The sequence below is a fragment of the Balaenoptera acutorostrata genome, chromosome 6 (assembly GCF_949987535.1).
Source record: "Balaenoptera acutorostrata chromosome 6, mBalAcu1.1, whole genome shotgun sequence".
Taxonomy (NCBI): domain Eukaryota; kingdom Metazoa; phylum Chordata; class Mammalia; order Artiodactyla; family Balaenopteridae; genus Balaenoptera; species Balaenoptera acutorostrata.
The window spans coordinates 28,560,089-28,574,047 of NC_080069.1; the positions used below are offsets into that span (position 1 = coordinate 28,560,089).

The window sequence follows — 13,959 nt, forward strand, 5'->3', positions numbered from 1 at the left end:
CAAAGATCTCATTCAAATTCAATGGAGAAATTAAAATCTTTACAGGTAAGCAAAAGCTAAGAGAGTTCAGCACCACCAAACCAGCTTTACAACAAACGCTAAAGGAATTTCTCTAGGTAGGAAACACAAGAGAAGAAAAAGACCTACAATAACAAACCCCAAACAAATTAAAAAATGGTAATAGGAACATACATATCGATAATTACCTTAAATATAAATGGATGAAATGCTCCAACCAAAAGACATAGACTGGCTGAATGGATACAAAAACAAGACCCATATATATGTTGTCTACAAGAGACCCACTTCAGACCTAGGGACACATACAGACTGAAAGTGAGGAGATGGAAAAAGATATTCCATGCAAATGGAAATCAAAAGAAAGATGGAGTAGCAATTCTCATATCAGATAAAATAGATTTTAAAATAAAGAATGTTACAAGAGACAAGGAAGGACACTACGTAATGATCAAGGGATCAATCCAAGAAGAAGATATAACAATTGTAAATATATATGCACCCAACATAGGAGCATATCAATACATAAGGCAACTGCTAACAGCTATAAAAGAGGAAATCGAGAGTAAGACAATAATAGTGGGCAACTTTAACATGTCACTTACACCAATGGACAGATCATTCAAACAGAAAATTAATAAGGAATCACAAGCTTTAAATGACACAATAGACCAGATAGATTTAATTAATATTTATAGGACTTTCCATCCAAAAACAGCAGATTATACTTTCTTCTCAAGTGTACACAGAACATTCTCCAGGATAGATCACATCTTGGGTCACAAATCAAGCCTCAGTAAATTTAAGAAAATTGAAATCATATCAAGCATCTTTTCTGACCAGAACGCTATGAGATTAGAAATTAATTACTTGGAAAAGAAAAGTGAAAATCACAAACACATGTAGGCTAAACAATATGTTACTAAATAACGAAGAGATCACTGGAGACATCAAAGAGGGAATCAAAAAATACCTAGAAACAAATGACAATGAAAACACAACAACCCAAAACCTATGGGATGCAGCAAAAGCAGTTCTAAGAGGGAAGTTTATAGCTATACAAGCCTACCTCAAGAAACAAGAAACATCTCAAAAAACAACCTAACATTACACCTAAAGCAATTAGAGAAAGAAGAACAAAAAAACCCCAAAGTTAGCAGAAGGAAAGAAATCATAAAGATCAGGTCAGAAATAAATGAAAAAGAAATGAAGGAAACAATAGCAAAGATCAATAAAACTAAAAGCAGGTTCTTTGAGAAGATAAAATTGATAAACCATTAGCCAGACTCATCAAGGAAAAAAAGGGAGAAGACTCAAATCCATAGAATTAGAAAGGAAAAAGGAGAAGTAGCAACTGACACTGCAGAAATACAAAGGATTATGAGAGATTACTAGGAGCAGCTATATGCCAATAAAATGGACAACCTGGAAGAAATGAACAAATTCTTAGAAAAATATAACTTTCCAAGAGTGAACCGGGAAGAAATAGAAAATATAAACAGACCAATCACAAGCACTGGAATTGAGACTGTGATTTAAAATCTTCTAACAAAGAAAATCCCAGGACAAGATGGCTTCACAGGTGAATTCTATCCAACATTTAGAGAAGAGCTAACACCTATCTTTCTCAAGCTCTTCCAAAACATAGCAGAGAGAGGAACACTCCCAAACTCATTATACAAGGCCAACAGCAGCCTGATACCAAAACCAGACAAAGATATCACAAAGAAAGAAAACTACAGACCAGTATCACTGACAAACATAGATGCAAAAAAATGCTCAACCAAATACTAGCAAACAGAATCCAACAGCACATTAAAGGGATCATACACCATAATCAAGTGGGGTTTATCCCAGGAATGCAAGGATTCTTCAATATACACAAATCAATCAATGTGATAAGCTATTTTAACAAACTGAAGGAGAAAAATCATATGATCATCTCAATAGATGCAGAAAAAGCTTTTGAAAAAATTCAACACCCATTTATGATAAAAACCCTCCAGAAAGTAAGCATAGAGGGAACTTACTTCAACATAATAAAGGCCATATATGAAAAACCCACAGGCAACATCATTCACAATCATGAAAAACTGAAACTATTTCCTCTGAGATCAGGAACAAGACAATGTTGTCCACTCTCAAGGCTATTATTCAACATAGTTTTGGAAGTTTTAGCCATGGCAATCAGAGAAGAAAAAGAAATAAAAGGAATCTAAATCAGAAAAGAAGAGGTAAAGTTGTTACTGTTTGCAGATGACATGATACTATACATAGAGAATCCTAATGGTGCTATTAGAAAACTACTAGAGCTAATCAATGAATTTGGTAAAGTAGCAGGACACAAAATTAACGCACAGGAATATCTTGCATTCCTATACACTAGTGATGAAAAGTCTGAAAGAGAAATTAAGGAAACAGTCCCATTTAACAAAAAGAATAAAATACCTAGGAATAAACCTACCTAAGAAGACAAAAGACCTGTATGCAGAAAACTATAAGACACTGATGAAAGAAATTAAAGATGATACAAACAGATGGAGAGACATACCATGTTCTTGGATTGGAAGAATCAATATTGCGAAAATGACTATATTACCCAAAGCAATCTACAGATTCAATGCAACTCCTATCAAATTATCATTGTCACTTTTTACAGAATTAGAACAAAAAATCTTAAAATTGGTATGGGGACACAAAAAACCCTGAATAGCCAAAGCAATCTTGAGAAAGAAACATGGAGCTGGAGGAATCAGGCTCCCTGACTTCAGACTATACTACAAAGCTACAGTAATCTAGACAGTATGGTACTGGCACAAAAACATAAATATAGATCAATGGAACAGGATAGAAAGTCTAGAGATAAACCCACGCATATATGGGCACTTTATTTTTTATAAAGGAGGCAAGAATATACAAAGGAGAAAAGACAGCCTCTTCAATAAGTGGTGCTGGGAAAACTGGACAGCTACATGTAAAAAAATGAAATTAGAGCACTCCCTAACACCATACACAAAAATAAATTCAAAATGAATTAAAGACCTAAGTGTAAGGCCAGACACTATAAAACTCTTAAAGGAAAACATAGGCAGAACACTCTATGACAGAAATCACAGCAAGATCCTTTTTGACCCAGCTCCTAGAGAAATGGAAATAAAAACAAAAATAAACAAATGGGGGAGATTAACCAAGATGCCGGAGTAGAAGGACGTGCTCTCACTCCCTCTTGCGAGAGCACCAGAATCACAACTGGCTGCTGGACAATCATTGACAGGAAGACCCTGGACTTCACCAAGGAGGACACCCCACGTCCAAGGACAGAGGAGAAGCCACAGTGAGACGGTAGGAGGGGCGCAATCAGAGTAAAATCAAATCCCATAACTGCTGGGTGGGTGACTCACAGACTGGCGAACACTTACACCACAGAAGTCCACCCACTGGAGTGAAGGTTCTGAGCCCCACGTCAGGCTTCCCAACCTGGGGGTCCGGCAAAGGGAGGAGGAATTCCTAGAGAATCAGACTTTGAAGTCTAGTGGGAATTGATTGCAGGACTGTGACAGGACTGGGGGAAACAGAGACCCCACTCTTGGAGGGCACACACAAAGTAATGTGTGCATCGGGACCCAGGGGAAGGAGCAGTGACCCTGGGGGAGACTGAACCAGACGTACCTGCTGGTGTTGGGGGGTCTCCTGCAGAGGCGAGTGGTGGCTCTGTTTCACCGTGGGGATAAGGACACTGGCAGCAGAGGTCCTGGGAAGTTCTCCTTGGCGTGAGCCCTCCCAGAGTCTGCCATTAACCCCACCAAAGAGCACGGGTAGGCTCCAGTGTTGGGTTGCCTCAGGCAAAACAACCAACAGGGAGGGAACCCAGCCCCACCCATCAACAGTCAAGTGGATTAAGGTTTTACTGGGCTCTGATCGCCACAGCAACAGGGAGGGAACCCAGCCCCACCCATCAACAGTCAAGTGGATTAAGGTTTTACTGAGCTCTGACCGCCACAGCAACAGTCAGCTCTACCCACCACCAGAGCCTCCCATCAAGCCTCTTAGATAGCTTCAACCACCAGAGGGCAGACAACAGAAGCAAGAAAAACTACAATCCTGCAGCCTGTGGACCAAAAACCACAGTTACAGAAAGACAGAGAAGATGAAAAGGCAGAGGGCTATGTACCAGATGAAGGAACAAGAAAAAACCCCAGAAAAACAACTAAATGAAGTGGAGATAGGCAACCTTCCAGAAAAAGAATTCAGAATAATGATAGTGAAGATGATCCAGGACCTCGGAATAAGAATGGAGGCAAAGATTGAGAAGATGCAAGAAATGATTAACAAAGACCTAGAAGAATTAAAGAACAAACAAACAGAGATGACCAATACAATAACTGAAATGAAAACTACACTAGAAGGAATCAATAGCAGAATAACTGAGGCAGAAGAACGGATAAGTGACCTGGAAGACAGAATGGTGGAATTCACTGCTGCGGAACAGACTAAAGAAAAAAGAATAAAAAGAAATGAAGACAGCGTAAGAGACCTCTGGGACAACATTAAACGCAACAACATTCGCATTATAGGGGTCCCAGAAGGAGAAGAGAGAGAGAAAGGACCAGAGAAAATATTTGAAGAGATTATAATCGAAAACTTCCCTAACATGGGAAAGGAAATAGCCACCCAAGTCCAGGAAGCGCAGAGAGTCCCATACAGAATAAACCCAAGGAGAAACACGCCGAGACACATAGTAATCAAAGTGGCAAAAATTAAAGACAAAGAAAAATTATTGAAAGCAGCAAGGGAAAAACGACAAATAACATACAAGGGAACCCCCATAAGGTTAACAGCTGATTTCTCAGCAGAAACTCTGCAAGCCAGAAGGGAGTGGCATGAAATACTTAAAGTGATGAAAGGGAAGAACCTACAACCAAGATTACTCTACCCAGCAAGGATCTCATTTAGATTTGATGGAGAAATCAAAAGCTTTACAGACAAGCAAAAGCTAAGAGAATTCAGCACCACCAAACCAGCTCTACAACAAATGCTAAAGGAACTTCTCTAAGTGGGAAACACAAGAGAAGAAAAGGACCTACAAAAACAAACCCAAAACAATTAAGAAAATGGTCATAGGAACATACATATCGATAATTACCTTAAACGTGAATGGATTAAATGCCCCAACCAAAAGACATAGACTGGCTGAATGGATACAAAAACAAGACCCATATATATGCTGTCTACAAGAGACCCACTTCAGACCTAGGGACACATACAGACTGAAAGTGAGGGGATGGAAAAAGATATTCCATGCAAATGGAAATCAAAAGAAAGCTGGAGTAGCTATACTCATATCAGATAAAATAGACTTTAAAATAAAGAATGTTACAAGAGACAAGGAAGGACACTACATAATGATCCAGGGATCAATCCAAGAAGAAGATATAACAATTATAAATATATATGCACCCAACATAGGAGCACCTCAATACATAAGGCAACTGCTAACAGCTATAAAAGAGGAAATCGACAGTAACACAATAATAGTGGGGGACTTTAACACCTCACTTACACCAATGGACAGATCATCCAAAATGAAAATAAATAAGGAAACAGAAGCTTTAAATGACACAATAGACCAGATAGATTTAATTGATATATATAGGACATTCCATCCAAAAACGGCAGATTACACGTTCTTCTCAAGTGCACACGGAACATTCTCCAGGATAGATCACATCTTGGGTCACAAATCAAGCCTCAGTAAATTTAAGAAAATTGAAATCATATCAAGCATCTTTTCTGACCACAACGCTATGAGATTAGAAATGAATTACAGGGAAAAAAACGTAAAAAAGACAAACACATGGAGGCTAAACAATACGTTACTAAATAACCAAGAGATCACTGAAGAAATCAAACAGGAAATAAAAAAATACCTAGAGACAAATGACAATGAAAACACGACGACCCAAAACCTATGGGATGCAGCAAAAGCGGGTCTAAGAGGGAAGTTTATAGCTATACAAGCCTACCTAAAGAAACAAGAAAAATCTCAAGTAAACAATCTAACTTTACACCTAAAGAAACTAGAGAAAGAAGAACAAACAAAACCCAAAGTTAGCAGAAGGAAAGAAATCATAAAGATCAGAGCAGAAATAAATGAAATAGAAACAAAGAAAACAATAGCAAAGATCAATAAAACTAAAAGTTGGTTCTTTGAGAAGATAAACAAAATTGATAAGCCATTAGCCAGACTCATCAAGAAAAAGAGGGAGAGGACTCAAATCAATAAAATCAGAAATGAAAAAGGAGAAGTTACAACAGACACCGCAGAAATACAAAACATCCTAAGAGACTACTACAAGCAACTTTATGCCAATAAAATGGACAACCTGGAAGAAATGGACAAATTCTTAGAAAGGTATAACCTTCCAAGACTGAACCAGGAAGAAACAGAAAATATCAACAGACCAATCACAAGTAATGAAATTGAAACTGTGATTAAAAATCTTCCAACAAACAAAAGTCCAGGACCAGATGGCTTCACAGGTGAATTCTATCAAACATTTAGAGAAGAGCTAACACCCATCCTTCTCAAACTCTTCCAAAAAATTGCAGAGGAAGGAACTCTCCCAAACTCATTCTATGAGGCCACCATCACCCTGATACCAAAACCAGACAAAGACACTACAAAAAAAGAAAATTACAGACCAATATCACTGATGAATATAGATGCAAAAATCCTCAACAAAATACTAGCAAACAGAATCCAACAACACATTAAAAGAATCATACACCACGATCAAGTGGGATTTATCCCAGGGATGCAAGGATTCTTCAATATACGCAAATCAATCAATGTGATACACCATATTAACAAATTGAAGAATAAAAACCATATGATCATCTCAATAGATGCAGAAAAAGCTTTCGACAAAATTCAACACCCATTTCTGATAAAAACTCTCCAGAAAGTGGGCATAGAGGGAACCTACCTCAACATAATAAAGGCCATATATGACAAACCCACAGCAAACATCATTCTCAATGGTGAAAAACTGAAAGCATTTCCTCTAAGATCAGGAACGAGACAAGGATGTCCACTCTCACCACTATTATTCAACATAGTTCTGGAAGTCCTAGCCACGGCAATCAGAGAAGAAAAAGAAATAAAAGGAATACAAATTGGAAAAGAAGAAGTAAAACTGTCACTGTTTGCGGATGACATGATACTATACATAGAGAATCCTAAAACTGCCACCAGAAAACTGCTAGAGCTAATTAATGAATATGGTAAAGTTGCAGGTTACAAAATTAATGCACAGAAATCTCTTGCATTCCTATACACTAATGATGAAAAATCTGAAAGAGAAATTATGGAAACACTCCCATTTACCATTGCAACAAAAAGAATAAAATACCTAGGAATAAACCTACCTAGGGAGACAAAAGACCTGTATGCAGAAAACTATAAGACACTGATGAAAGAAATTAAAGATGATACCAACAGATGGAGAGATATACCATGTTCTTGGATTGGAAGAATCAACATTGTGAAAATGAGTATACTACCCAAAGCAATCTACAGATTCAATGCAATCCCTATCAAATTACCAATGGCATTTTTTACGGAGCTAGAACAAATCATCTTAAAATTTGTATGGAGACACAAAAGACCCCGAATAGCCAAAGCAGTCTTGAGGCAAAAAAATGGAGCTGGAGGAATCAGACTCCCTGACTTCAGACTATACTACAAAGCTACAGTAATCAAGACAATATGGTACTGGCACAAAAACAGAAACATAGATCAATGGAACAAGATAGAAAGCCCAGAGATTAACCCACGCACCTATGGTCAACTAATCTATGACAAAGGAGGCAAAGATATACAATGGAGAAAAGACAGTCTCTTCAATAAGTGGTGCTGGGAAAACTGGACAGCCACATGTAAAAGAATGAAATTAGAATACTCCCTAACACCATACACAAAAATAAACTCAAAATGGATTAGAGACCTAAATATAAGACTGGCCACTATAAAACTCTTAGAGGAAAACATAGGAAGAACACTCTTTGACATAAATCACAGCAAGATCTTTTTCGATCCACCTCCTAGAGTAATGGAAATAAAAACAAAAATAAACAAGTGGGACCTAATGAAACTTCAAAGCTTTTGCACAGCAAAGGAAACCATAAACAAGACGAAAAGACAACCCTCAGAATGGGAGAAAATATTTGCAAATGAATCAACGGACAAAGGATTAATCTCCAAAATATATAAACAGCTCATTCAGCTCAATATCAAAGAAACAAACACCCCAATCCAAAAATGGGCAGAAGACCTAAATAGACATTTCTCCAAAGAAGACATACAGACGGCCACGAAGCACATGAAAAGATGCTCAACATCACTAATTATTAGAGAAATGCAAATCAAAACTACAATGAGGTATCACCTCACTCCTGTTAGAATGGGCATCATCAGAAAATCTACAAACAACAAATGCTGGAGAGGGTGTGGAGAAAAGGGAACCCTCTTGCACTGTTGGTGGGAATGTAAATTGATACAGCCACTATGGAGAACAATATGGAGGTTCCTTAAAAAACTAAAAATAGAATTACCATATGACCCAGCAATCCCACTACTGGGCATATACCCAGAGAAAACCGTAATTCAAAAAGACACGTGCACCCGAATGTTCATTGCAGCACTATTTACAATAGCCAGGTCATGGAAGCAACCTAAATGCCCATCAACAGACGAATGGCTAAAGAAGATGTGGTATATCTTCTTTATGGAATATTACTCAGCCATAAAAAGGAACGAAATTGAGTCATTTGTTGAGAAGTGGATGGATCTAGAGACTGTCATACAGAGTGAAGTAAGTCAGAAAGAGAAAAACAAATATCGTATGTTAATGCATGTATGTGGAACGTAGAAAAATGGTACAGATGAGCCAGTTTGCAGGGCAGAAGTTGAGACACAGATGTAGAGAATGGACATATGGACACCAAGGGGGGAAAACTGCGATGAGGTGGGGATGGTGATGTGCTGAATTGGGCGATTGGGATTGACATGTATACACTGATGTGTATAAAACTGATGCCTAATAAGAACCTGCAGTATAAAAAAACAAACAAAACAACTAATACTAAACTTTCATTGGGTTATTTGTATGGAAATATGTTAATATAAATGTTTCAGACATTACATGAAATTTCTAAAAATCTTATATTTGTATTTGTATGGAAATATGTATGGAAATGTGTTAATATAAATGTTTCAGACAGTACATGAAATTTCTAAAAATCTTATATTTGTATTTGTATGGAAATATGTATGGAAATATGTTAATATAAATGTTTCAGACATTACATGAAATTTCTAAAAATCTTATATTTGTATTTGTATGGAAATATGTATGGAAATATGTTAATATAAATGTTTCAGACATTACAGGAAACGTCTAAAAATCTTATATGTTCTGGTATAATGTTATAAGTAATAATCCTAGTTATTACTTTAAAATGTATATCTCAGAAATAACTAATTTTCTTGTCAACTGCATTATTATGAACTTTCATCAAATCTTTAACCATGGTCATTTTTAAGTCTTTTGTCATTTACAGACAGTTCTGGGTGTACTCTGATGATTTTGCAAATATGTTCCTATAAAAGAGTTTCATCTTCAAGAAATTCATGGAAAAGACTCTGACAAGTACAGGTTTCTGGTAACTGACTGTACTGCTGAACTGAATGAATAAGCATTTTCAGAACTCTAATGAAAAACTGATGAACTCATAAAAGTGCTAACAAAAGATCAAGATGAAAAAAAAGAAATTAATTACATGGGACTGAGTGAACTGATGAGGATGAGTATAATTTTTGTGACTTTCTGTCTGAATTAAAAAAAAAAAAAATCCCACAAGGACTCAGAGGAAAAGAATATACAAATCAATTTTCACTGCAAAGTAAAGGAGCTGTTACAGTGGAGGATTACTGGACTGAATGTCAATGTTATGACATAGTATAAGTGTGTTTCATGTTTGGTAATTGCAATCATTGTTGCTTTTGTTGTGGTCATCCATGTACAATGCTTGGTGTCAGTCTATCTATCTCTTGTAAAAATAAAATACAGTGTGTGTGTGTGGAAAAAAAAATATATAGGAGGTAGCCTTTTCAGACTGGTTTCTTTCACTTAGCAATTTGCATTAAGGATGCAATGCATAAAAAATATTGCATCCTTCACGTTTTTTCATGGCTTACTAGCTCATTCTTTCTTTCTTTTTTTTTTTTTAGCTCATTATTTCTTAATGCTGAATAATATTCCATTCATGGATGTGCCACAGTCTGTTTATCCATTCACTTTTTAAAGGACATCTTGGTTGCTTCCAGTTTGGAGGAATTAAGAATAAAGCTGCTATTAACAGCCAAAAAAAAAAAACAAATGGGACCTAATGAAGCTTAAATGCTTTTGCACAGCAAAGGAAACCATAAACAAGATGAAAAGACAACCCCCAGAATGGGAGAAAATATTTGCAAATGAAGCAACTGATGAAGGATTAACCTCCAAAACTTACCAGCAGCTCATACAGCTCAATATCAAAAAAACAAACAACCCAATCCAGAAATGGGCAGAAGACCTAAATAGACATTTCTCCAAAGCAGATATACAGATTGCCAACAAACACATGAAAGGATGCTCAACATCACTAATCATTAAAGAAATGCAAATCAAAAGTACAATGAGGTAACACCTCACACCCGTCAGAATGGCCATCATCAAAAAATCTACAGACAATAAATGCTGGAGAGGATCTGGAAAAAGGGAACCCTCTTACACTGCTGGTGGGAATGTAAATTGATACAGCCACTATGGAGAACAGTATGGAGGTTCCTTGAAAAACTAAAAATAGAACTACCATATGACCCAGCAATCCCACTACTGGGCATATACCCTGAAAAACCCATAATTCAAAAAGAGTCATGTACCACAATGTTCATTGCAGCTCTATTTACAATGGAATATTACTCAGCCATAAAAAGAAACAAAATTGAGTTATTTGTAGTAAGCTGGATGGACCTAGAGTATGTCATACAGAGTGAAGTAAGTCAGAAAGAAAAAAACAAATACTGTATGCTAACACATATATATGGAGTCTAAGTAAATAAATAAACAAATAGATAAATGGTTCTGAAGAACGTAGGGGCAGGACAGGAATAAAGATGCAGACGTAGAGAATGGACTTGAGGACAGGGGGAGTGGGAAGGGTAAGCTGGGACGAAGTGAGAGAGTGGCATGGACATATATACACTACCAAATGTAAAATAGATAGCTAGTGGGAAGCAGCTGCATAGCACAGGGAGATCAGCTCGGTGCTTTGTGACCACCTAGGGGGTGGGATAGGGAGGATGGGAGGGAGACACAAGAGGGAGGAGGTATGGAGATGATATATGTATACGTGTAGCTGATTCACTTTGTTATAAAGCAAAAACTAACACATCATTGTAAAACAATTACTCTACAATAAAGATGTTGAGAAAAACAAAAAGGGTGGGAAAACACCTAAGCTGCCTCTCTGGCCCTACTCCTGGACACACCCCTACCCTCACCCCATATTAGGAAAGAGCTTGCTACCCCTCAGGGAGAGAGCAAGAACCTGTTACTTTTTTTCCTCTCCCCACTGCTGCATCAGGGGCCCCAATAAAACTTGCCTGAATTTCTTTTCTGGCCTCTAGTCAATTTCTATTTATTGGGGAAGGCCAAGAGCCCTGTCTGGTATCAAAACCACATTATCTTCTCTCGAAATGTTTTGCTGCTCTTCTTGCTATGTTTGATACTTCAGTGGATGGCATCAATGCCCAGCTATTTACCCAACCAGAAACTCGATTGTCACTCTCGGTAGTTCTGTACTCCATCCCCTCATTCACATCTAGTCAAGCTTCATTAATGCAACCTCTATCACATCATTCATATTTCTTCATTCTTTTTTCTATGACTTCAGACTGGAGGGGAAGAAATTTCTCCTCTACGCTCTTAGATTCTCCAGCTGGATGTATGAAATAAACTGACAAGCAACAGAGTAACAGCAAAAAAGGCATGCACATTTATCTGATGATAAAATTTTTATGTGGCATGGAGCAGGGTGTGGCGGTCTTCATAGAAAGAAGAGAATAATTCCAAATAAATGGCTAATCTTGGAGGCTTTGGTGTCATTTGGATGAAGGAGGATACACTTAAAGAGAAGGGACAAGATGAAGAAAAGGAACTTTAAGCTTCTAGGGATGGCAAATTGTAGAAAGGCAAATATATGGGAAGCTAAAAGTGGATAATGACAAGTTAGTAGACTCTCAGTGCCATCTCATCTCTGGTGATAAGATTGCTATTCTCTCTCTGGTATATAAAGGGGAAGGAGGACATCTTCACAAAGGGAATTTGTTATCTTGCTTTCAGGTACATAGTAAGAAGGTAGAGAGCTCGTCCTGTGCTCTTTTTCTCAATTGCTTTCACTTCAAAATAATCATTATGCCAGAGTGGCATATTTTGGGGTGACATATTCTGATCTATAAGATCATGTAATCATCATCCCTCACTTGATACATAATGATAGCAATGTAACTGGTTTCCCAGGCTCTAATGTCTCCATCCACTTTCTGCATCATAACCAGTGTGGTGTATCTGAGCACATAATTATGACCATGTCAATCTGCTAATTAAAACCCTTTTACCTACAGGATAAAGTCCAAACTCTGTGGTCTGGCATATAAGGTCCTCCATGATTTGGGTCCTACTTACTTCTCCCTTCTCATTCTATACCACAGTTCTACAAACAATCCCTTTCAAACTTCTTGAAATTTCTCTGAGAACATCATACTACTTTGCTTCTCCTGCTTGGAAAGCCCTGACTCCTTGCCCACCACTGACCTGATGAGTATTTGCTCATCTTTCAAGATGCAGCTTAAGTATCACCTTCTCTATGAAGTCTTTTCTGTCCACTATCCAATTAAATAGTCTATTTCCTCTTTGGACTCCAATTCTATTCTGCACATATTTCAACTACAACACTGTATACATCAGTGTATCTTCCCCACTAGACAGGTGTCCTTTAAGAGCAGGGAAAATATCTTACTTATATTTGTATCTTTACCACATAGCTCAGTGCCTGTTTTATAATATTTAATAAAGTTTCAATAAATAATTCAATGAGTAAGTTAATGAAAAGGTGAATATATTTATTGAAACTAGGGATCAAAACTTGGGATTCAGAGCCCTCAGTCAGACGGATGTGGAGACGCTTCTGGAATTAACATCAGGATGGCTGCCCAAGGAGAACCCCAAGTTCAGTTCAAACATGTATTGGTTGGTGATGGCGGTACTGGAAAAACTACATTTGAGGAATGTCATCTCACTGGTGAATTTGAGAAGTATATAGCTACCTTGGGTGTTGAGGCCCATCCCATTGTGTTCCATACCAACAGAGGACCTAGTAAGTTCAATGTATGGAATACAGCTGGTCAGGAGAAATTTGGTAGACTGAGAGATGGCTATTATATCCAAGCGCAGTGTATCATTATAATGTTTGATGTAACATCAAGAGTTACAAGAATGTGCCTCATGGGCATAGAGATCTGGTACAAGTATGTGAAACCATCCCCATTGTGTTGTGTGACAACAAAATGGATGTTAAGGACAGAAAAGTTAAAGCAAAATCAATTGTCTTCCACCAAAAGAAGAATCCTCAGCGTTACGACATTTCCACCAAAAGTAACTACAACTTTGAAAAGCCCTTCTTCTGAAACTGATCAAAGACCCTAACTTGGAGTTCATCACCATGCCTGCTCTTGACCCACCAGAGGTGGTCACGGACCCAGCCTTGGCAGTGCAGTGTGAGCATGAGCTAGAGGTTTTTCAGACAACTGCTCTCTTGGATGAAGATGATGACTTGTGA

At 37.6% G+C, this 13,959-nt stretch overlaps 1 pseudogene; it reads left to right on the forward strand.

Annotated features, from left to right (window-relative positions):
* Positions 1–13,325: 13,325 nt before the first annotated feature.
* On the forward strand, positions 13,326–13,959 carry LOC103004813 (GTP-binding nuclear protein Ran-like; annotated as a pseudogene).